The sequence below is a fragment of the Phoca vitulina genome, unplaced genomic scaffold, assembly GCF_004348235.1.
Source record: "Phoca vitulina isolate PV1807 unplaced genomic scaffold, GSC_HSeal_1.0 scaffold77, whole genome shotgun sequence".
In the NCBI taxonomy this organism is placed as follows: Eukaryota; Metazoa; Chordata; class Mammalia; order Carnivora; family Phocidae; genus Phoca; species Phoca vitulina.
Genome location: NW_022589780.1, coordinates 3,210,753 through 3,233,798, shown reverse-complemented (window position 1 = coordinate 3,233,798; position 23,046 = coordinate 3,210,753). Strand labels below are relative to the sequence as shown.

Here is a 23,046-nt window from a genome sequence, read left to right as displayed (position 1 = left end):
GTAGCAATTTGAAAAGTGCCTGGTCATACATGAAGGAGATTTACTGTCTAATTTTAGGATGTGTGCTGGAGGGGCAGGGATCTGTAGGAACTTTTTCCAGGAACAAAACTGTGGGCAGATGTCTCTCTTTTTTTTTTTTTTTTAACTTTCTTTCTACCTACCTGGCCCAGCACTGGAGGGTACCATTCCTGAAAGCCTCCATTTATTTTGTTAGCATCATTTGCCCTGCCCCAACATTCCCCTGTGAACCCACCACACTCCACCTGCCTGTCCTGGCAGATGTACCTCCAAAGCTGCTCCTGCTATACCACACCCTGTGGGAAAGCTTGGCTGGAACTAGCAAGTCCTGCAAAGTGGCTCCTGACCCACCAAACCAGGCAGGAGGTCACAACTGAAACTGGGGTCCCCTCAAAATGCCTCTCATGCTGCCACACATAGCAGGTGGACTTGGTCATGAACAATATTCTCCCAAAGAAGCTCCTGGCCTACCATACCAGGTAAGTGGCCACCACCTAGAACCACAACATCCGAAAACATTCCCATCACTGAGGGGTATCAACCCCACCCACCAGCATGCCTGCAATAGTCATGGCCAGGCCATGCAGCCAGCTGTGGTGGAGGGCTAACCCCACCCAAAACTATGACCTCAGCAACCACAGCCAGGCCTCTTAGCTAGCCTCATTGGAATCCAGCCCCACCTACCAGTGCAATCACAGCCATAGCAGGTATTGCAGCCAGCCAGTTTGGGGGCCAGTCCTGCCCACCAGCACACCCACACTAATCATAGCCCAGCTACAAGAGAAGAGTGTATGGAACCCACAAAGGGAACACCTCTGGAGTGCCTGGTTCTTGTGACAGGGCGAGATTGCACTTCTGTGATGTTCAGGACACATTGTAAATATGCATACTCCTTCAAGACTGGGAGATACAGTTGATCTACCTAATTCATAGAAACAGAGAGTCAGGCAAAATGAGAAGACAGAATAATATGTTCCAAACAAAAGAACAAGACAAAAGCTCAGAAAAAAACTAAATGAAACAGAGATTATTAATCAACCTGCTAAAGAGGTCAAAATAATGGTCATAAAGATGTGAAGGGAACTCAGGAGAAGAATGGATAAATACAGTGAGAACTTCAACAAAGAGGCAGAAGTTATATAAGAAAAAAAATCAGAGCTGAAGAGTACAATAATTGAAATGAAAAAATATATATACTAGAGGGAATCGATACCAGGTTAGATGATGCAGAAGAATAGATCAGCAATCTGGAAGACAGGTTAGTAGAAGTCACCCAAATGGAATAGTAAAAATAAAAAAAGAATTTTAAAAAATGAGAATAGTTTAAGGGACCTCTGAGACAACACTAAGTATACTGACATTCACATTTGGGGGTCCAAGAAGCAGAATAGAGAAAAAAGGGGGAAGAACATATATTAGAAGAAATGTTGTTGAAAACTTACTTAATATGTGGAAGGAAACAGACATCCAGGTCCATGAACATGGAGAGACCCAAACAAGATGAAGCCACAGAGGTCCACATCAAGACACATTACAATTAAAATGTCAAAACTGAAAGAGAACCTTAAAAGCAGCAAAAGTAACTACTTATGTATAAGGGAACCCCCATAAAACTATCAGCTAATTTGTCAGCATTAAACCTTGCAGGATAGAGAGAGTGGAATGATCATCAATTCAAAGTGGAGAAAGGAAAAAACCTAAAACCAAGAATATTCTACCCAGCAAGACTGTCATTTTAAATTAAAGGAAAAATAGTTTCCTAGAAAAACAAAAGTTAAAGAACTTCAGCAACATTAAACTAGCCTTAGAAGAAATGTTAAAAAGACTTCTTGAAGTGCAAAAAAAAGGCTATTGCTAGAAGAAAATTATGAAAGAAAAAAATATCCCACTTTTAAAAGCAAACATAGAAGTAATGACAACCATTTATAAGCTAGTATGAAGGTCAAAAGACATAAGTAGCAAAACCAACCATATCTACAATAATTAGTTTATAGATACACAAAATAAAGATTTAAAATATGGTTAGAAAAACACAAATTCTCAGTGGGGGAGGGAGTAAAACTGTGGTGCTTTTAGAATGCATTCAAACTTAAGCGACCATCAACATCAAATGGACTGTTGTATACATAGATTGTTATATATAAACATCATGGTAGCCAAAACCCCAAGACCTATAATACACACACACACACACATACACACACAAGAGAAAGGAATATAAACACAGCACTAAAAAAAATCATTTAATCACAAAGGAAAACACCAAGAGAAGAAAGGATCAAAGAAGAACTACAAAAACAACCAGAAAATAATGAACAAAATGGCAATAAGTACATACATATTAATAATTATTTTAAATAAAAATTGACTAAATGTTCCAACCAAAAGACACAGGGTGGCTGAATGGATAAAAAAGCAAGATCCATTTATATGCTACCTACAAGAGATTCACTTCAGATATAAAGACACACACAGACTGAAAGTGAAGGAATGAAAAAAGATCTTCCATGCAAATGCATACAAAAAGAAAGCTGGTGTAGCTATCTATACTCATATCAGAGAAAACATACTTTAAAACAATGCCTGGAATTTAAAAAAAGAAGGGCACTACATAGTGATAAAGGGGTCAATTCAGCAAGAAGATATAACATTTATAAATATACATGCACGCAAAAAGGGGCAGTAAATATATAAGGAAAATATTAACAGACCTAAAGGGAGAAACTGACAGCAATACAGTAATAGAGGGGGATTTTAATATCCCACTTAAATCAATGTATAGACCATCCAGATAAAAAATCAATAAGGAAATCTTGGTATTAAATAACACATTAGACCAAATGGACCAATACATGTATAGAGAACATTCCATGCAAAAATAACAGTATACACATTCTTTTCAAGTTCACATGGAACATTCTCCAGGATAGATCACATTAGGCCACAAAATAAGTCTCAATAAATTTAAGAAGACTGAAATCATATCAAGCAACTTTTGTAGCCACAATGGTATGATAATAGAAATCAATTACAAGGGAAAAACTGGAAAAAACAAAAACACATGAAGGATACACAACATGATACTAAACAATTGGTCAAGGAAGAAATCAAAGAGGAAATCAAAAAATGCCTTGTGAGACAAATGAAAATGATAACGCAGCATTACAAAATCTATGGGATGCTGCAAAACATCCCCAGAGGGAAGTTTATAGTGAAACAGGCCTACCTCAAGAAATAAGAAAAATCTCAAATAAATAACCTCACCTTGCACCCAAAGTAACTAAAAAAAAGAAAAGGAACTGAAGCCCAAAGTTAGTGGAAGGAAGGAAATAATAAAGCACAGAGTAAAAATAAATAAAATAGAAATTAAAAACACAATAAAGAAGACCAATGGAACTAAAAGCTGGTTCATTAAAAAGATAAATGAAACTTATAAACCTTTAGCCAGAATCATCAAGGAAAACAGAAAGAGGGCTCCAATAAATAAAATTCAAAATGAAAGAAGTTGAAGCAGACATCATAGAAATACAAAAAAAAAAAAAATAGACTATTAGGAAAAATCATATGCCAACAAATTGGACAACCTAGAAAAAAATGAATAAATTCCTAGAAATATACATCTTCCAAGATTGACTCAGGAAAAAATAGAAAATCTGAAAAGACTGATTACTAGTAGTAAAACTGAATCAGTTATCAAAAAACTCCCAACAAACAAAAGTCAAGAACTAGATGCCTTCACAGATGAATTTTACCATTTAATTAAGAGTAAATACCTATTCTTCTCAAATTAAAAAAAAAAATTGAAAAGTCAAGAATGCTTTCAAAATTATTCTATGAGGCCAACATTACCTTGATAACAAGACCAGAGAGAGATGAAAAAAAATTTAGAAGTCCATATCCCTGATGAACATAGATGCAAATAATCCTGAACAAAATATTAGCAAGCTGAATTAAATAACACATTAAAATCATCATATACTATGATCAAAGTGGGATTTATTTCTGGGATGCAAGGGTGGTTCAATATCTGCAAACCAATCAACATGATACAAAACATTAACAAAATGAAAGCTAAATATCATGTGATCTCAACAGATGCAGAAAAAGCATTCAATAAAATTCAACATCTATTTAAAATGTAAAACTTTTAACAAAGTGGCTATAGAGGGAACATATCTCAACATAATAAAGGTCATATATTACAAAGTCACAGCTAACACTGTATGCAATGGTGAAAAGCTGAAAACTTTTCCTGTATGATCAGGAGCAAGACAAGGATGTTCATTCTCATCACTTTTATAAAACATAGTACTGTAAGTCCTAGCCACAGCAATTAGACAAGAAAAAGAAGTAAACGGCATCAAGATTGAAAAGAAGTAAAACTCACTATTTGCAGATGATATGATACTATATATAGAAAACCCTAAGGACTCTACAAAAAATCTATTAGAAGTAATAAATGAATTAGGTAAAGTTGCAAGATACAAAATTAATATACAGAAATCTGTTGCACTTCTATGTATTAATAATGAATTAGCAGAAAACAATCCCATTTACAATTAAATAAAAAAAAAAAAAAAACCCTAGGAACAAATTTAACCAGAGTTGAAAGACTTATACTCTGAAAACTATAATGCATTGATGAAAGATATACTGTGCTCATGGATTAGATAAATTAATATTGTTAAAATGTCCCTACTACCCAAGGCAATCTACACATATAATGCAATCCCTATCAAAATACTAACATTTTTCACAGAACTAGAACAAATAATCTTAAAACTCGTATGAAACCACATAAGTTCCTGAATAGCAAAAGCAATCTTGAAAAAGAAGAACAAAACTGGAGATATCACAATCCCACATTTCAAGATATACAAAGCTACAGTAATCAAAACAGTGTGGTACTGGCACAAAAACAGTCATATAGGTCCATGAAACAGAATAGAGAGCCCAGGGCGCCTGAGTGGTTCAGTTGGTTAAGCATCTGCCTTTGGCTCAGGTCATGATCCTAGGGTCCTGAGATCAAGTCCTGCATAGGGCTCCCTGCTCAGCAGGGAGCCTGTTTCTTCCTCTCCCTCTGCCCCTCCCCCCTGCTCCTGCTAGCTCTGTCTCTCTCTCTCAAATAAATAAATAAATAAATAAAATCTTTAAAAAAAAAGAATAGAGAGCCCAAAAATAAACTCGCATTTATATGGTCAGTTAATCTATGGCAAAATAGACAAAAATTTACAATGAGGAAAAGACTCTCTTCGTTAGATGGTGTTGAGGAAACTGTAAGGTTACTGCAGAAAAATGAAACTGGACAACTTTCTTACACCATATACAAAAATAAACTCAAAATGGATTAAATACCTAAATATGATAAAGAAAACATAGATAGTAAGCTCTTGGATATCAGTCTTAGTGATATATTTTTTTGGATCTGCCTCCTCAGGCAAGGGTAATAAAAGCAAAAATAAACTATTGGGACTATAACAAACTAAAAAGCTTTCACAGAGTAAAGGAACTGTCTACAAAACAAAAAGCAACCAATTGGGTTGGAGAAGAAATTTATAAATTATATATCTGATAAACTATGTATCTTATATAAAGGGTTAATGCCCAAAATAAAGAACTCATACAATTCAACCTAAAAAAAAAAAAAAAAAAAACACAATAATCTGATTAAAAATGGAAAGAGGGCTTGAACAGACATTTTTCCAAGGAAGACACACAGATGTCCAAAAGACACATAAAAAGATGCTCAACATCACTCATTATCAGGGAAATACAAATCAAAACCACAATGAGATATCACTTCACACCAGTCAGAATGGCTATTAATCAAAAAGACAAGAAATAACAACTGTTGGCAAGGATGTAGAGGAAAAGGAACCCTTGTGCACAGTTGTTGGGAATGTAAAAGGGTGCAGCCATTATGGAAAACATTACAGAGTTTCCTCAAAAAATCAAAAAGAGAACTGCATTATGATACAGCAACTCTACTTCCAAAGTATTTATCCAAAAAAAAAAAATTAAAACATAAAAAGATACATGCACCCCTATCTTCATTGTAGCATTATTTACAACAGCCAAGATATAGAAGCAACCCAAGCGTCCATTGGTAAATGAATGGATAACAAAGAGGTTTTACACACACACAACACACACACACACACACACACACACACACACGAATATTACTCAGCCATAAAAAGAATTAAATATTAGCATTTGTGACAACATGACATACCTAGATGGTATTATGTTAAGTAAAATAAGTCAGAGAAAGACAAATACTGTGTGATTTCACTTATATGTAGAATCTAAAAAACAAAACAAACATAAACAAAACAAAACAGAAAAAGACTCAAAAACATAGAGAACTGATGGTTGCCAAAGGGGAAGTGTTGGGAGAATGGACAAAATAGGTGAAGGAGATTAAGTACAAACCTCCACTTATAAAGTAAATAAATCACAGGCATGTAAAGTACACTATAGACAATATAGACAATGATACTGTAAATAATACTGTATGGTGACAGATGGTAAGTAGACTTATCATGGTGATCATTTCATAATGTATATAAATGTCAAATCACTATGTTGTACAACTGAAATTAATATATGTCAATTATACTTCAATAAAAATAGAAAATCAATCTAATACACCATATTAGTAGAATGAAAAAAACACATGATCGTTTGAATTGATGCAAAAAAGTCATCTGACAAAATTCAAAAACCTTTGATAATAAAAACACCCAGAAATTTAGGAATGGAAGGGAACTTCCTCAACATAATAAAGGGCATTTATTAAACTGCACAGGTAGCATCATATTAAATATCAAAAGGCTGAAAGCTTTCCCCCTAAGGTCAAGAAACAAGATAAGAACTCCTTCTTTCACAACTGCTATTCAACGTTGTACTGGAAGTTCTAAGCAGGGCAATGAGGCAAGAAAGAAAAAGAAAGAAAGAGAGAGAGAGGAAAGAAAGAAAGAAAGAAAAGGAAAGAAAGGAAAAAAAGAAAGGAAGAAAGAAAGAAAGAAAAAATGCATCCATATTGGAAAGGAAGAAGCGAAATGATGTCTCTTCAGAAATGACATGATTCTATATTTACAAATTTATTTTTAAAAATCCACAGGAAATCTACAAGAGCTAATAAATGAATTCAGCAAAGTTGCAGGGTACATAATCAGTTGTGTTTCAATACACCAGCAATGAACAATCTGAAAAAGAAAATTAATAAACAATTCCATTTACAATAGTATCCAAAAGATTAAATTACCTAGAAATAAATTTAACAAAGGAGTTGAAAGACTTTTACACTTAAATCCTCAAAATATTGATGAAAGAAACTGAAGAAGACCCAAATAGATGGGAAGATACCCTGTGTTCTTGGATCATAGACTAACTATTGTTAGGATGACAGTACTACCAAAATTGATCTGCAGATTCAATGCAATCTCTATCAAAATCCAACAGTTATTGAAGAAATGTAAAAAGTGATCCTCATATTTATATGAAATTGTAAGGGGCCCTGAACAGCCAAAATATTTTTGAAAAAGAACAAATTGGAGGACTTACACTTTCCAGTTTCAAAAGTTACTATGAAACTACTGTAATCCAAACAATGTGGTACTGGCAAGGGAATAGAAATGAGAATCTAGAAGTAAACTCATATATATGTGGCCAAATGATTTTTGACAAGGGTATCAATATCATTCAATGGGGAAATAAATAGTGTCTTCAACAAATGGTGCTAGGACAATTGGATTTCCATATGCAAAAGAAAAAACTTGGACCCCTGCCTCATGCCTTATACAAAAATTAACTCAAAATGAATCAACAACCTAAATATAATAGCCAAAATCATGAAACTCTTAGAAGAAAATATAGAGGTACATTTTCATGACCTTGGATTTTGCAATGGATTATTAGATGTAACTCCAAAATCATGAGCAACAAAAGAAATATTAACTAGATTTCATAAAAATTAAAAACTTTTGTGCATCAAAGGATATTGTCAGGAAGGTAAAAAGACAATCTACAGAATGAAAAAAAAATTTGCAAATTATACATCTGATAAAGGTCCAGTATCTCGAATATATAAAGAATTCTTGCACTGAACAACATCAGACATATAACTCAATTATTTAAAAAATATGAGCAAAAATATATGGGCACAACTTGAATAAACTTTTCTCCATGTCTCCAGATATACAAATGGCAATAAATACAAGAAACGATGCTCATCATTAGTCATTAAAAATGCAAATCAAAACCACAAGATACCACTTTATACCTACCTGGATAGCTATAATTTTAAAAAATTATGGAAAATAACAAGTGTAGGCAAGAATGTGGAGAAATTGGAAACCTTGTGCACTGCCAAGAGGAATGTAAAGTGGTAGAGTCACCTTGGAAAACATTTTGTCATTTCCTCAAAAATTTAAACATACAATTAATAATGTATGGCCCCTCCTGAGTATATATCTGAAAGAACTGAAAACAGGGACTCAAACAGATACTTGGTTGCCATTGTTTATTATAGAATTATTCACAATAGCCAAAAGCTGGAAATGACCCAAGTGTTCAACAATGGATGACTGAATAAACAAAATGTGGTATATACATACAATGTAATATTCAACCATAAAAATGAATGAAATTCTGATACATGCTACAACATGGATGAACCTTGAAAACATTATGCTAAGTGAAGTAAGTCAGACAAAAAGACAAGTATTGTATGATTCCACTTAAATGAAGTATGTAGAATACAAAAGTTTATAGAGTTCATAGAGATACAAAGTAGTTTAGAGTTTATTAGGAACTGAAGAGGGGACAGAAAGGTGTTAATTGGCTACAGAGTTTGTATGTGGAATGATGAAAGGGTTTTAGAATTATGTAGTGGTGTTGGCTGCACATAATTTTTAATGTAATCAATATCACTCAACTGTGCACTTAAAAATGATTAAAATGGCACATTCTGTTATAGAAATATATTTTCTTTTAGACCACAATAAAAAAATAGTAGGTGCAGGGATCAGACAGACCCAAACTCAAATTCTGGTTATATTATGAATTTTATGACTTTTGAAAAGTTAACCTCCCTAAACTTCAGATGTCATACTCTTCAAAATAATCACAAAAATAACATAGTATCCTATTGCATTTGGGTTATTTGAGGATTAAAATGAGCCAAATACATGTAATGTCCTTATCACTATATCTAATATACAAAAGCTATTATTATCAAAAATAGAAATCAGTCACATCACTTCCTTCACCTTAAAACCTTCAAGAGTTCTCTGTTGCCCTTAGGATTAAATCCACATTTCTTACTATGACCTACAAAACCCTACATGATCTGATCCCTGTCTTCTTCTCCAACTACATCTTCTACCACTCTCTCCCCAGTGTTCAGCCCAGCCAAAATGAACTTCTTTCAAGTTTCCTAAACATACAATCAAGCTTCTCTTATCTCAGAGCCTGGTACTAACTGCTTTCATGACTAAAACATTCTTTCTCCAGCTCTTCCCAAGGCTGGCTCTTTTTTAACATTTGGGTCACACCTAAAATGTCACCTTTTTAGAAGCTTTCTAGTATAAACCCCTTTAAAGTTGCCCAGTACTATCTCTACCCCCACCAGTCAAATTACCAAATTGTCCATTTTATTGTCTTTATAGCATTTATCACTATCTAAAATTATTTATCTAATTGTTTACCTAATAGTAAATAATTTATTTTATCTAATTATCAGCCTCCCACCCCCTGCCACACCATTATAATGTAAGCTTCACATGGGCACAGACTTCATCTTTCTTGGTCACTGTACATGAAACAGTCTCTTGTATATGGTGGAACCAAATAAATATCTGTTGAATGAATGAATGAAACGGACCTGCAACCTCAGCTGCAGAACAAGCATTATGTTTGGATCCAAATATAACCACAGCGTCAAACTGCTGGGTTGAATTAGAAATACTAATGTGAACTACCTGCCCATAAGTATATTACATCAACTCCTTTTAGTCTATTCTGGGCAACTTTTGCAAATAGTTGCAAATCACATTTTTATCTAAATTATATATAATACTATAAAGTTACCATTTACTGAGGATCATTTGCCAGTTGTTATATTATGCATTTTACATGCATTACTTCTTTAAATCCTGACAAAAGCCTCTGAGTGTTACTATTTTTATCCCCATTTTATACATGAGGAATGAGCCTGAGGCTCAGAGAACGAACTTCCTTCAGGTTGCACAGCTAGAAATGGAGGAGATAAGATTTAAACCCAGATGTGACTCTAAAGTCCTTGCTTTTTTTTTTTTTTAAGTGTTTATTTAAATTCCAGTTAGTTAGTTAATATACAGTGTAATATTAGTTTCATGTGTACAATTTAGTGATTCAAAACTTACATTCAACACCTGGTGCTCATCACAAGTGTACTTCTTAATCCCCATCACCTATTTAGCCCATCCCCTACCCACCTCCCCTCCAGTAACCATCAGTTTGTTTTCTATAGTGAAAAGTCTGTTTCTTGGTTTTCCTTTTTTCCCCTTTGCTCATTTGTTTTGTTTCTTAAATTTCACATATGAATGAAGTCATATGGTATTTGTCTCTGACTTATTTCACTTAGCATAATACTCTCTAGCTCCATCCATGTCATTGCAAATGGCAAGATTTCATTCCTTGTTATGGCTGAGTAATATTCCATTTATATATATACCACATCTTCTTTACCATTCATCAGTTGATGGATATTTGGGCTCTTTCCATAATTTGGCTATTGTTGATAATGCTGCTTTAAGTCTTTGCTTCTAACTCCAATACTATATTAGATTATGTTAAGGGCGCTGAACCAGGTTTAAATTCCACCTTTTCCATTTATTACTTATGTTACCTTAAACAAAACACTTTCTGGCCATCAATTTCCCAATGTGAAAAAAGACAATCTTGTGAAGAAACTATCATATATTTTATAAGAAAAAACAATCAAGGAAATGCTTTAAGGACACATAGCACACCACTGAACCAGATCCCAAGACCCCAGTTATGGGATAGCAATAGTAGACTTAATTCAGTACCAAGTACAAGCTCTTTAGTCTGGCATTCAAGGCCCTCAGTCTCATCCCAATATACTGTCTAGTCTCATATCCTGCACTCCTTGTATGAACCACTCATGTTCTAGCCATATCAGAGTATTCTATGTTCTTGAAATATGCCATACATTTCATACTGTGCTTTTGTCATGTTATTTGATCTACTTAGAATGAATGCTCTTTCTCCAACATCTCCTTATTGAAATTGTGAGACCTTAGCCAGCCAGTTCCTTCTCTTCCCAAGAGTGGAGGCTATTTGACATGCTCATACAGGTCTAGTTGGCTCTAGTTGCTAAGAATAGGCCTACCATGGGGCAAGATATATTGAGAACCGTGGACCCATACACTGGACTCACCACTACGTCAATGTGGTTACTAGCCTGACTTTGACCTTGTGTCTTATTTGAGACATCAGGATTTCCACCTGGTTCACCCTGCATCTCAGTTGAGTCCCATACTGATTTCCTGTGCCTTAGTCCCTACATTGGTAATCAGGTTCCCTAGAACTAGATCCTTTCTGATTCTGGACAACACTGATTACTCCCACCACTCCCACACTCCTACCACTGAACTAGTCACCTTTCACCCTGCTAACAGACTATCCTTAAACCATCTATCTCCATTTCTAAATAATGCTGACTCCTGAGTTCCTGTTGCTACAGTGGTTTGACTAACACTGGCTGGACCAACACTGTTATGCTGTGGTCTCTCCAGACCCTAGGGATAAGGATGGGGCACTGTGTTTAATGCAGGAAAGATTTAAGTATGTTTCTATATAGAGGGAACAAATAAGAAAAGACAAGTGAAGAGGATAGGATACAAAGCTCATATGGAAAGACAATGGGTAGGAGAAGGGCCAAGATGCTGTCTGACAGGGGAGGGAAGAAGGTAAAGATGGATGGGGATAGAGAGAAGTTTAAAGAGGGCTAGAAAATGAGTGGGTTTATGGTTTCCTAATGGCATAGAGGAGACAGGAAACCATGGTCTTGTGATTATTGTAGTTAGGTACATACTTCAGAGCTCCTTGAAGTCAAGGACTGTCTTATTTAACTATATTCCTAGGGCTTAGAATTGAAACTGGCACATAATAGGTACTCAAGATACACTTGTTAACCTACCATGTAACGCAAGAAATCACAGATGAGTACAAAGAAAGAGAATCAAATAATTTCTTAGTACCTCTAATACATCATTGTCTGGACATGTGAACCCCATGTAATCATCAGAGTTAACTTACAATAAACATGATGATGGTTGTTTTACAAATGAAGAAACCAAACTCCAGAGAAGTTAAATGGCTTGCCCAAGGCCACACAGCCAGTAAAAAACAGAATGAACTATGTAAAATCTACCCCATTTCCCTCCTTAAAAGCTTTCAGTATTGGCCGCATGTTTATACACCTTGACAGGACATACAAGATCCTTTGTGAGATGATCAACATGTACCTTGACAGTCTTCCATCTTTGCATAACTTGTGACCAACACCTAGCATGTTCTTTCCTTACGCTCCATTCACTCGCTAACTCTACTTCATCCTTCATGATTCCATTCCTGTATCATGTTTTCCATAGTATCTTTTTTTAAAAAAAGATTTTATTTATTTATTTGACAGAGAGAGACACAGCGAGAGAGGGAACACAAGCAGGGGGAGTGGGAGAGGTAGAAGCAGGCTTCCCGCTAAGCAGGGAGCCCGATGCGAGGCTCAATCCCAGGACCCTGGGATCATGACCTGAGCCGAAGGCAGATGCTTAACGACTGAGCCACCAAGGTGCCCCTCTTTTTTCTTTTTTGACGAGGGGGGGACACAGGGAGAGAGAATCTTAAGCAGGCTCCACACCCAGCACAGAGCCTCATGTGGGGCTTGATCTCACAACCCTGAGATCATGATCTGAGCTGAAATCAAGAGTTGGATGCTTAACCAACTGAGCCACCCAGGCGCCCCTCCAAGGTGTCTTTTCTAAGCCTTCCTCCATGCCTCATGTCCTAGTCTGGGTTGGGGGTTCCTCCTGTGCTCCCTCAGCACTGTGTACATAGTAACAGAACTGAACAGAATGTACTGTAATTGTCTATTTGCTGGTCTAGACTGTGAGATCTTTGAGAGCAGGAACTGTACTTTATTTATCTCTGTACTCCCCGAGATAAATAAATTGCAGTGTGTGGTAAAGAGCAGGCACTCAGTAAATGCTGAGTGAGAAAGAGATGTGAGAATAAAAAAAGAATGGGAAAAAGAAAAGGAGATGGACAAACAAAAGGAAGGAAGAAGGATTTGTTATGAACAGAATTATATATATTAATATTTTAGTCATTCTAGTACATCCAATAATTAGAAATACTGTCACTGTACCATTTTAATATGAAGATGCTATAATACCATTTACACACAGTAAAATTGTTATAGAAGAACATTATGAGAATAAATCATCATAAGAATTAAGTCCATAGGCAAACAGTTTTCCTTTTCTTCTCCAGTTTTGTTTCTTAAGTATAATTTCAACATTCCAGTCATAAAATTATTTTATCTGTTCTAGCTATAAATATAGTAGCTGAGTTTGTACAAAGCATGGGCTCAGCTCAGAGGGAATTTTGAAGAGTAAACCAGCCTTCAAGACCCTCATAAGTCCAGCAAGGACAAGAGATGTACCCCAAAAGTCCAATATTCCTTTCAGTTGTAAAAAGAAATGCTGAAGTTAATTAATGTGGTGACAACATCTTCCACAAATAAAGAGAATTGGAGTAAATGAAGAACAAATCACTTAACAAAGATTGCTGCTTCTTATGTGTCCTTGCAGATTTTCTTATTTATATATTTTTTAGTCTGGTGGATTGAAGTTGACACTGAGGCAAGAGCAACTGTCCAACCAAAAGTCTGAGTGTAATGAAGGCTTTGAACTCTTCCACCATGAGAGCTTCCTATAGATGAGCAACTAGATGAAGACCATACAAAATGACTAGAGAACACTATGTCCAGACAGCCTGAGCCAACAAACTTCTATCCTAGCTAGAGGAAGTTAACATAAATTGCCAAAGGTTTAAGACATTGGATCTGGTTCAGGAAATCTCCCTTCTAATGTGCTGAAGAGGCTCCTTCTCTGGCCTAATGAAGCTGGGATCATTTGGGCTGGCAAGACCAGCTGTGGAGCTGACAGCTGTTGTCCTTCTCTTCCTTCCTCTTGGAAGGGGATATGAGCTTATATAACTCTTCCACCCACTAGCACATTCCCTGGGGACCCCAGCATGCAGCACATGCTGGGGTGTGAGCTTTTTGTAGATAGTGTATTATTCTTTGTATAGGAGGATGGTGCTCCTGTCTATAGACATGGGACTCTGGTATTTAGCAACATACTCAGGCCCTTCCTCACAAGGGCACCAGAAACGATTTAATAATTTCTTGTTGGGGGTTCAGAGAAGAAATAATGAACATAAATTAGCAAACTCAAAACCATAATATAAGATTTATTCTCAACACTACAGATAAAATTCATATTCAGTACCATTTTTAAGGTAAAGATAACTTAGGAAAAAGGAGATGGCACAACTCAGCAACTTTTCAGACAGCCAAGACATATGGGGTCACTGGCTTTTAATCTCTTCCCCGAGGGAAATTGCCTCATTGTTTTTGCCTTGTGTCAAACGGAGATGGCAATACCAAATCATCTTACAGAGCTGCTAAAGAATAAATCATATGGATAAATCAAACAAACTAAGGTTATGAAGGGTTGAAAAGAATAGACATTTTAAAAACTGATAGAAGTAATTCACTAAAATGGAACTAATGTTTCAGTCCCAAGCATGTTTTATACACTATCTCATTTAATGCTCACAACAACCCTGTGAGGTAGTATATAATTATCATCTACGTATTACAGATGAAACTGAGGCTCAGAGTGGTGAAAGAATTTCTCAGCTCACAGAACCAGTGAAAATAGCAGAGATGGTCTGTTCAGTTGTGAATTCTGTGTGCCTTGATACTGCCCTGTGCCTTGATTCTTGGTACTGCATAGCACAGTAGTTAAGGACATGGACCATGGAACCACACTACCTGAGTTCAAGTACCAGTTCTGTTCCTTTCCAGTACATAACTGTGAGAGTTATGTAACCTCCCTGTGCCTTATACTTTTGTTTTTGCTTGTTTTGTTACTGTTTATTTTTCCTTTTTTATTAAAGTATAATTAACATAGTGTTATATTAATTTCAGGTGTACAATATAATAATTCAACAACTCTATACACTACTCAGTGCTCATCAAGATAAGTGTACTCTTAACTCCCTTTATCTATTTCACCCATCACCCTCCCACCTTCCCTCTGGCAGCCACCAGTTTGTTCTCTGTATTTAAGTCTCTTTTCTTGTTTGTCTTTTGTTAGTTTGTTCTTTTGTTTTTTAAAATTCCACATATGAGTGAAACCATATGATATTTTTCTTTCTCTGACTGACTTATTTCACTTAGCATTATACCCTCTAGGCCCATCGATGTTGTAGCAAATGTTTATTTTAATCTTTAAAAGAGGAATAAATAAGTGTCTCTACCTCATAGGCTAGTTTTGAGAATTAAGTAATTTAATATCTGTAGAGTACTTAGAAGAGTATCTGGCACAAAATAAGCACTATGTAAATGTTTAACGATTAAACAACTATACATACAGAGTTGTAGTACCACAAAATTACAAGAGGTCATGAATCATATCTACCCCACTTTGCTGCTTTGACAATAACTCCCCTTAACACATCACATAGCAGCAGATGCCTTTCTGAAAGATCTTTGAGGAAAGCAATGTTAACAGTTTCCCTAACATACAGCATTTAAATGCTGTTCCATTTAGGAAGTAACTATCTCAGCTTGAACTTCAATCCCTCCTATTATGACTTCGGACTACTTCCTCTTGTTCAGCCCTTGGAAGAAATGGAAAACATGAGCGTTGCACTGTGGGAAATGGAATCACAGTAAAACAACTTCAATTTCATGAGGAAAGGAGGAGGGCTGAAAGCTCTCTTCACACCACCTCCAAATATTTCCTTTTCTGTAGTGATGAATACATAGGAATAAAATAGAACCCTAGGTTTTTGTCATGGCTCTGCTTCTACCTAGCTATCTGAAATCAGGCTAATGACTTCACCCCTCTTGTTTTAGCAATTTATCTAGAAAATGAAATACTTAATAAAGAGGCCTCATAAACTCTTAATGTTGAAATATCGTAAGAAAAAATGACTTCATCAAAGTCCTACCAAGTAGTGTCAAGGTTAGTACTCAAACCCAAATATCCTGACCCCAAGGCTCTTCTTACTATATCTCTTTGTTTCCATCAAAAGATCTTTTCTAACTCTCACCTTCTGACTCTTATCACCACTAATGCTCAGCCAGGTCATGGTAGATTGAATTACTGTTCCCAAATCTTCCCCCTTCCCTGTGCCATTCTACTTAGTCATGTAACTTTGCAGTCCTCCCACTAGAGGCAGAAATTACTGTACTGCTGAACTGATGTTAGGCTATACAGCTTGTTTTGGCCAGCGGAATTGATGAGAAAGTAACAGTGTGAGAGTTTTAAAACTTTAAAAGACCTCACATTTCTCTGCTTACCCACTATGGACTTCTGCCCTCATCGTGAGAAGAATATGCCCCAGTACCCCCAATCTTTGAAAAACAGCCACATGGAGCAGAACTAAATAGCACTTATGGCCTTAGCCAAGCCATTTAAACCCATTTGAGGTCAACAGAGCTACCACAATCAACACATAGATGTGTGAGCTAGAAATGCTTAATGTTGTATTCCACTAAGGTTGGGAGTATTTTGTTATGCAGAATTCTTAATGCAATAGCTAACGAATACACAAGGTTTTCTAGAGTTCCCAGAAAAGTATTTTGTGGCCATGATACATTTCTTCAGGGAATAAAAATTGGAGGCCAAATTAAATTGTCATTCATTTCAGCAGGTAACTTCATCTAGCAACAATTTCCCTTTATTTCCCAGTATGAGAATTTACCCTTGAATCAAGTACCAGCTTACTTAAGGTTATTTCCCTGCCTCTCAATTTCCTCATATGCAAAATGAAGATAATAATAATACCTATATCATAGAGTTATTGCAAAGCTGAAAAGAGACAATGTAGAAAACTGTAGTTTGGGCTTAAAGTTGTTTTTTCACTGTTACTGCCTAATAATGTCAACTGCTTATATATAAGAGAGAAGTATGTAAGAAGCAGCTCAGTACATTTCTTCTCTCACACACAAAAGCTACACAAATAACTAAGCAAAAGAAAAAATCTTTGGACATGCCATCTTGGGAAAGTATACTCTACTGTGTGGAAACTCATTTCCTGGAGAGCCTTTTCAGGGGAAATCTGGCTTTGGAATGTAGACCTCCTCAAGGACTGTTGTGCCTGTTAGGACTGATGACATAATGCCAGTTAAAAGACAGAATCCTTAGATATCTGTTTTGGTTAAAACATAGGTGAGGAAACAAAAAGTTCTATTAATTAAGTTGTTTGGATAGATATTGGCTTAAATTAAAAAGGGACTCCTTGATTTTCAGATAGGCAATCTATAGACCCAGCTATTGGTTCCAATCTTGTTTGTATGATTTATAGAACTTCAGAAGTAAAATGTCTGAACTATGTCACTCATTCCCCTAATTTTTTTTTTCCAAATAAGGAAACTGTGGTGCACATAGGTGCACCTGGTTCTGTCTGAAGGGAAATGACTGAAGTAGGGAAGGGTTAAAGAAGAGGCATGACTTTGAGCCTACAAAGTTAACACAGCAGTACTGCCCTACTTGAATTTTCAAGGATGTCGATAATATTATAAGTGATTAGAGTATACACAGTAAAGCTGAGCTCTGTCTAATATATCATAATTATGGAATACCTTTGAAGGGAAGTATGATTACACCTGAATAGGAGTAGGATGACCTGGGTTCTGGTCCCATTTCCCCCACTAACAAGCTTTGCCTCTAGGGTCAGTCATGTAAGCCTCTGTTTCCTCATTTGTAAAGTGACATTAGACTTATACCTTTGAAAGTCCCTTCTACTACCAAATATAAACTACAATATGAATGGAAAACAGTAAGTCAAATTATGTTAAATTTTTAACTGGAAAACCACAACATGGCTATGTTATATAGGTAGGAAAAATTTCCATATAATTTTTTTAAAGATTTTATTTATTTATTTATTTGACAGAGAGAGGGAGGGAGAGCACAAGCAAAGGGAGTGGGAGAGGGAGAAGCAGGCTCCCCGCCAAGCAGGGAGCCCGACACAGGGCTTGATCCCAGGACCCTGGATCATGACCCGAGCCGAAGGCAGACACAACCAACTGAGCCACCCAGGTGCCCCTCCATATAATTTTTAAAGTGATTAAGATATTCTGAATCCAGGACCAAATGTGATACAAAGAGCATGAATCAAAAGAATATGGGTTCTAATTCTAGCTCTGCCACTAGCTTACTATGAGACACTGGAGGAGTCACTTTCCCTCTCTGGCTCTCCCTCTCTCCTCAGAAGACAAGATATGAAAAAAACCTCTTCTGTGGTTATTACATGAAAACTACTGCAGGCAGATAACCAGAATTTTACTATTTCCTGACCTTTGTGCATATTCCAGAGGTTTTTGGTTAGGGTCCAAAATCTCTATTTTTAAAAGGCCATTATGGCAGTCACTTTTTATTGCCGACCTAACAGCCATCCTTCTTATTCCTTAGTGTTTCTTCAGATATCAGGCAGGTAGCAATGTTCTCTGGGAAAGCAAGACCAAGGGGAAATCTTAGTACTTCAGTTTCTCTTTTTCAATTATTGCCTAAAATTTGACCTATAACTCTGTTCTTGCCAATGAGATAAAAGGGGAAATCCGAAGGTGGCTTTAGGAAGACATTTTTCTCTCTGGAAAAAGACAGAATATGTCATATGAAAAAAGCCCTTTTATTTCCTTCCTGATTAAGATGCAAATATGTGAGGGTGTGATGTGTTGAGCGGTGACAATCATGTTATGACCTTAAGGCAAAGTCGAAGAGAATCATAGAGAAAATATCTAGAGGCCACTGATTGCAACTTAGAACTGCCTAACTCCAGAGTTCTTAAATCAATAACAAATGATGTTATAATGTTATGATGATTAATTTTATGTGTCAGCTTGGCTAGGCTATGGTACCTAGACTTTTGGTCAAACACTAATCTAGGGGTGTCTGGATGGCTCAGTTGGTTAAGCATCTGCCTTTGACTCCCCGTGTCACGCTCCCTGCTCAGTGGGGAGTCTGCTTCTCCCTCTCCCTCTGCCCCTCCCCACGGCTCATGCTCTCTCTCTCTCACTCACTCCTAAATAAATATAAAATCTTAAAAAAAAAACCCACTAGTCTAGATGTTGCTATGAAGGTAATCTTTAGATGCAATTAACATCTAAATCAGTAGATTTTAAGTAAAGCAGATTACACCTTGTAATGTGGATGGATTTCATTCAATTAGTTAAAGCCCTTAGAAGAAAAACAGACTGAGGTTCCCCAAGGAAGAGGGAATGCCTTCAGGCTCGAGCAGCAGTATCAATTCTCTGCTTCTTCTCCAGGCTGCTGTCTTGCCCTACAGATTTTGGACTTACCTGCCTAAACAATCACATGAACCTATTCTTTTTCTTTTTCTTTCTTTCTCTCTCTCTCTCTTTCTTCTTTTTTTTTTAAGAGAGAGAGAGAGCATGTGGGGGGGGGGGGCAGAGGGAGAGCAATGATCCCAAGCAGGCTCCATACCCAGAGTGGAGCACAATGCAGAGCTCAATCTCACAACCCTGAGATCATGACCTGAACCAAAACCAAGAGTCAGCCACTTAACCGACTGAGCCACCCAGGCGCCCCTCACATGTACCAATTCTTAATATAACTCTCTCTGTACATATATATGGATACAAATACATACACATACACAGATACAAACATCCTATTGCTTCTATTTCTCTGTTCTGTTTCTTATGAGAATACTGACTGATACATGATCCAATTTTGGGAATGATTTTTTTTTTCTTTAGGTTTAGAAACAAGTATATCTTTTTTCTTCTTCCAAGTTTTACATAAACTACAGTTAGTTAACAGTGTAATATTAGTTTCACGTGTAGGGTTTAGTGATTCATCACTTCCATACAACATCCAGTGCTCATCAAAAATGCCCTCCTTAATACCCTTCACCCATTTAATCCATCCCTCCACCTACCTCCCCTCTAGCAGCACTCAGTTTATTCTCTATATTTAAGTTTGTTTCTTCATTTGCCTCTCTTTTTCCCACTATGTTCACCTATTTTATTTCTTAAATTCTCCATATGAGTGAAATCATATGGTATTTGTCTTTCTCTGACTTATTTCACTTAGCATAATACTCTCTAGCTCCATGCATGTCATTGCAAAAGGCAAGATTTTTCTTTTTTTATAGCTGAGTAACATTCCACTGTATATATACACCACATCTTCTTTATCCATTCATTAGTCGATGGGCATTTGGGCTCTCTCCATAATTTGGCTATTGTTAATAATGCTGCTATAAACATTGGGGTGCATGTATCCCTTCAAATCAGTATTGTTACATCCTTTAGGCAAATACCTAGGAGTGCAATTGTTGGATTGTAGGGTAGTTCTATTTTTAACTTTTTGAGGAACTTCCATACTGTTTTCAAGAGTGATGAGCACTGTGTGTTATACGCAACTAATTGAACACTACACCAAAAACTAATGATGATTGGCTAGTTGAATTTAAATAAATTAAAAAAAAAAAAAAAAGAGTGGCTGCACCAGTTTGCACTCCCACCAACAGGGTAAGAAGTTACCCTTTCTTCTGTATCCTCACCAAAACCTGTTGTTTCCTGTGTTCCTAATTTTAGCCATTGACAGGTGTGAGAGTGGTGATATCACATTGCAGTTCTGATTTGTATTTTCCTGATGATGAGTGATGCTGAGCATCTTTTCATGTGTCTGTTAGGCATCTGTATGTCTTCTGTGGAAAAATGTCTATTCATGTCTCCTGCCCACCTTTTTTTTCCCCCAAAGATACAGATGTAGTCAAAAGAAGGGCCATATACACCTCAATGTTCACAGCAGCAATGTCCACATTAGCCAAACTGTGGAAGGAGCCGAGATGCCCTTCAACAGACGAATGGATAAAGAAGATGTGGTCCATATATACAATGGAATATTATTCTGCCCACTTTTTAACTGGATAATTCGCTTTTTGGGTGTTAAATTTTATAAGTTCTTTATAGATTTTGGATAAGAACCCTTTATCAGTTATGTCATTTGCAAATATCCTCTCACATTCTGAAGACTGCTTTTAGTTTTGTTGTTTCCTTCACTGTGCAGAAACTTTTTATCTTGATGAAATCCCAATAGTTTATTTTTGCTTTTGTTTCCCTTGCCTCAGGAGATGTATCGAGTTAGAAGTTGCTAGGGCCAATGTCAAGAGGTTACTGCTTATGTTCTTTCAAGGATTTTGATGATTTCAGGTCTCACATTTTAGGTGTTTAATGCATTTTGAATTTGTTTTTCTGAATGGTGTAAGAAAGTGGTCCAGTTTCATTCTTTTGCATGTTGCTGTCCAGGTTTCCCAACACCATTTGCTGAAGAGACTGTCCTTTTTCCGTTGGATATGCTTTCCTTCTTTGTGGAAGATTAGTTGATCATATACTTGTGGGTGCATTTCTGGGTTTTCTATTCTGTTCCATTGATCTATGTGTCTGTTTTTATAACAGATCTCCTTGTTGGGCAGACCCCTTTGTTATGATGTAGTGCCCTTCTTCGTCTCTTGTTACATACAGTCTTTGAATTAAAATCTAGTTTGTCTGATATAAGTACTGCTACTCTGGCTTTCTTTTGACATCCATTTGCATGACAAATGTTTCTCCATGCCCTCACTTTTAATCTGCAGGTATCTAAAATGAGTCTCTTTTGGGCAGCATATAGATGGGTCTTGTTTTTTATCCATTCTGATACCCTATGGCTTTTGATTGAAGCATTTAGTCCCCTTACATTTGGAGTAATTATTTATAGATATGAATTTAGTACCATTTTATTGCTTCTTTTGTTGTTGTTTCTGGAGGTTTTCTCTGTTCCTTTCTAGTCTTTTTACCAAAGACTCCCCTTTAGTATTTCTTGCAAGGCTGGTTTAGTGGACATGAACTCCTTTAGTTTTTGTTTATCTGGGAAACACTTTATCTCTCCTATTCTGAATGATAGCCTTGCTGGATAGAATATTCTTGGCAGCATATTTTTCCCAGTCAGCATGTTGAATATATCATTGCACTGTCTTCTGGCCTGCCAAATTTCTGTGGAGAGATGTGCTGCTAACCTTATGTGTCTTCCCTTGTAAGTTAGGGACTTCTTTTGTCTTCCTGCTTTTAGGGTTTTTTTCTTTATCTCTATATTTTGCAATATAGAGATGGTTGGTGGCCTGGTTTTGTTGATTTTGATAGGAGTTCTCTGTGCTTCCTGGATTTGGATGTCTGTTTCCTTCCCCAGATTAGGAAAATTTTCAGCTATAATTTCTTTTAATAAACCTTCTGCCGCTCTTACTCTCTCTTCTTCTTCTGGGACTTCATTGAGTCACTGAGTTCATGAAATCCAGTTTCATGATCCAAGATTTTTGTTTCCCTTTTTTAAACGGCTTCATTATTTTCCAAAATTCTATTTTGTATATCACTTATTTGTTACTCTGCTTCTTCCATCCTTGTGGTCATTACATCCAGTCAGTTTAAAATCTTCGTTTTGCATTTTTCATTTTGGTCTGATTGGTTTTAAGCTCTTTTAATGCTGCAGTAAGAGAATCCCTGGTGTCATCTATGATTTTCTCAAACCCAGCTAGTATCTTTATGATTGTTGCTTTAAATTCTGACTTAGGCATACTAACTATATCCATTTCAATTAGAGTTCCTGGCTGTGACCTTTACTTGTTATTTCTTTTGGGATGAATTCCTCCACATTT

At 36.3% G+C, this 23,046-nt stretch overlaps 1 protein-coding gene across 3 annotated transcripts in view; it reads right to left on the bottom strand.

The window, feature by feature from the left end:
• The window catches only part of OPHN1 (oligophrenin 1), a 507,505-nt gene that overhangs the window by 237,307 nt on the left and 247,152 nt on the right, over nucleotides 1–23,046 (bottom strand). The gene's annotated exons all lie outside the window — the stretch shown is intronic.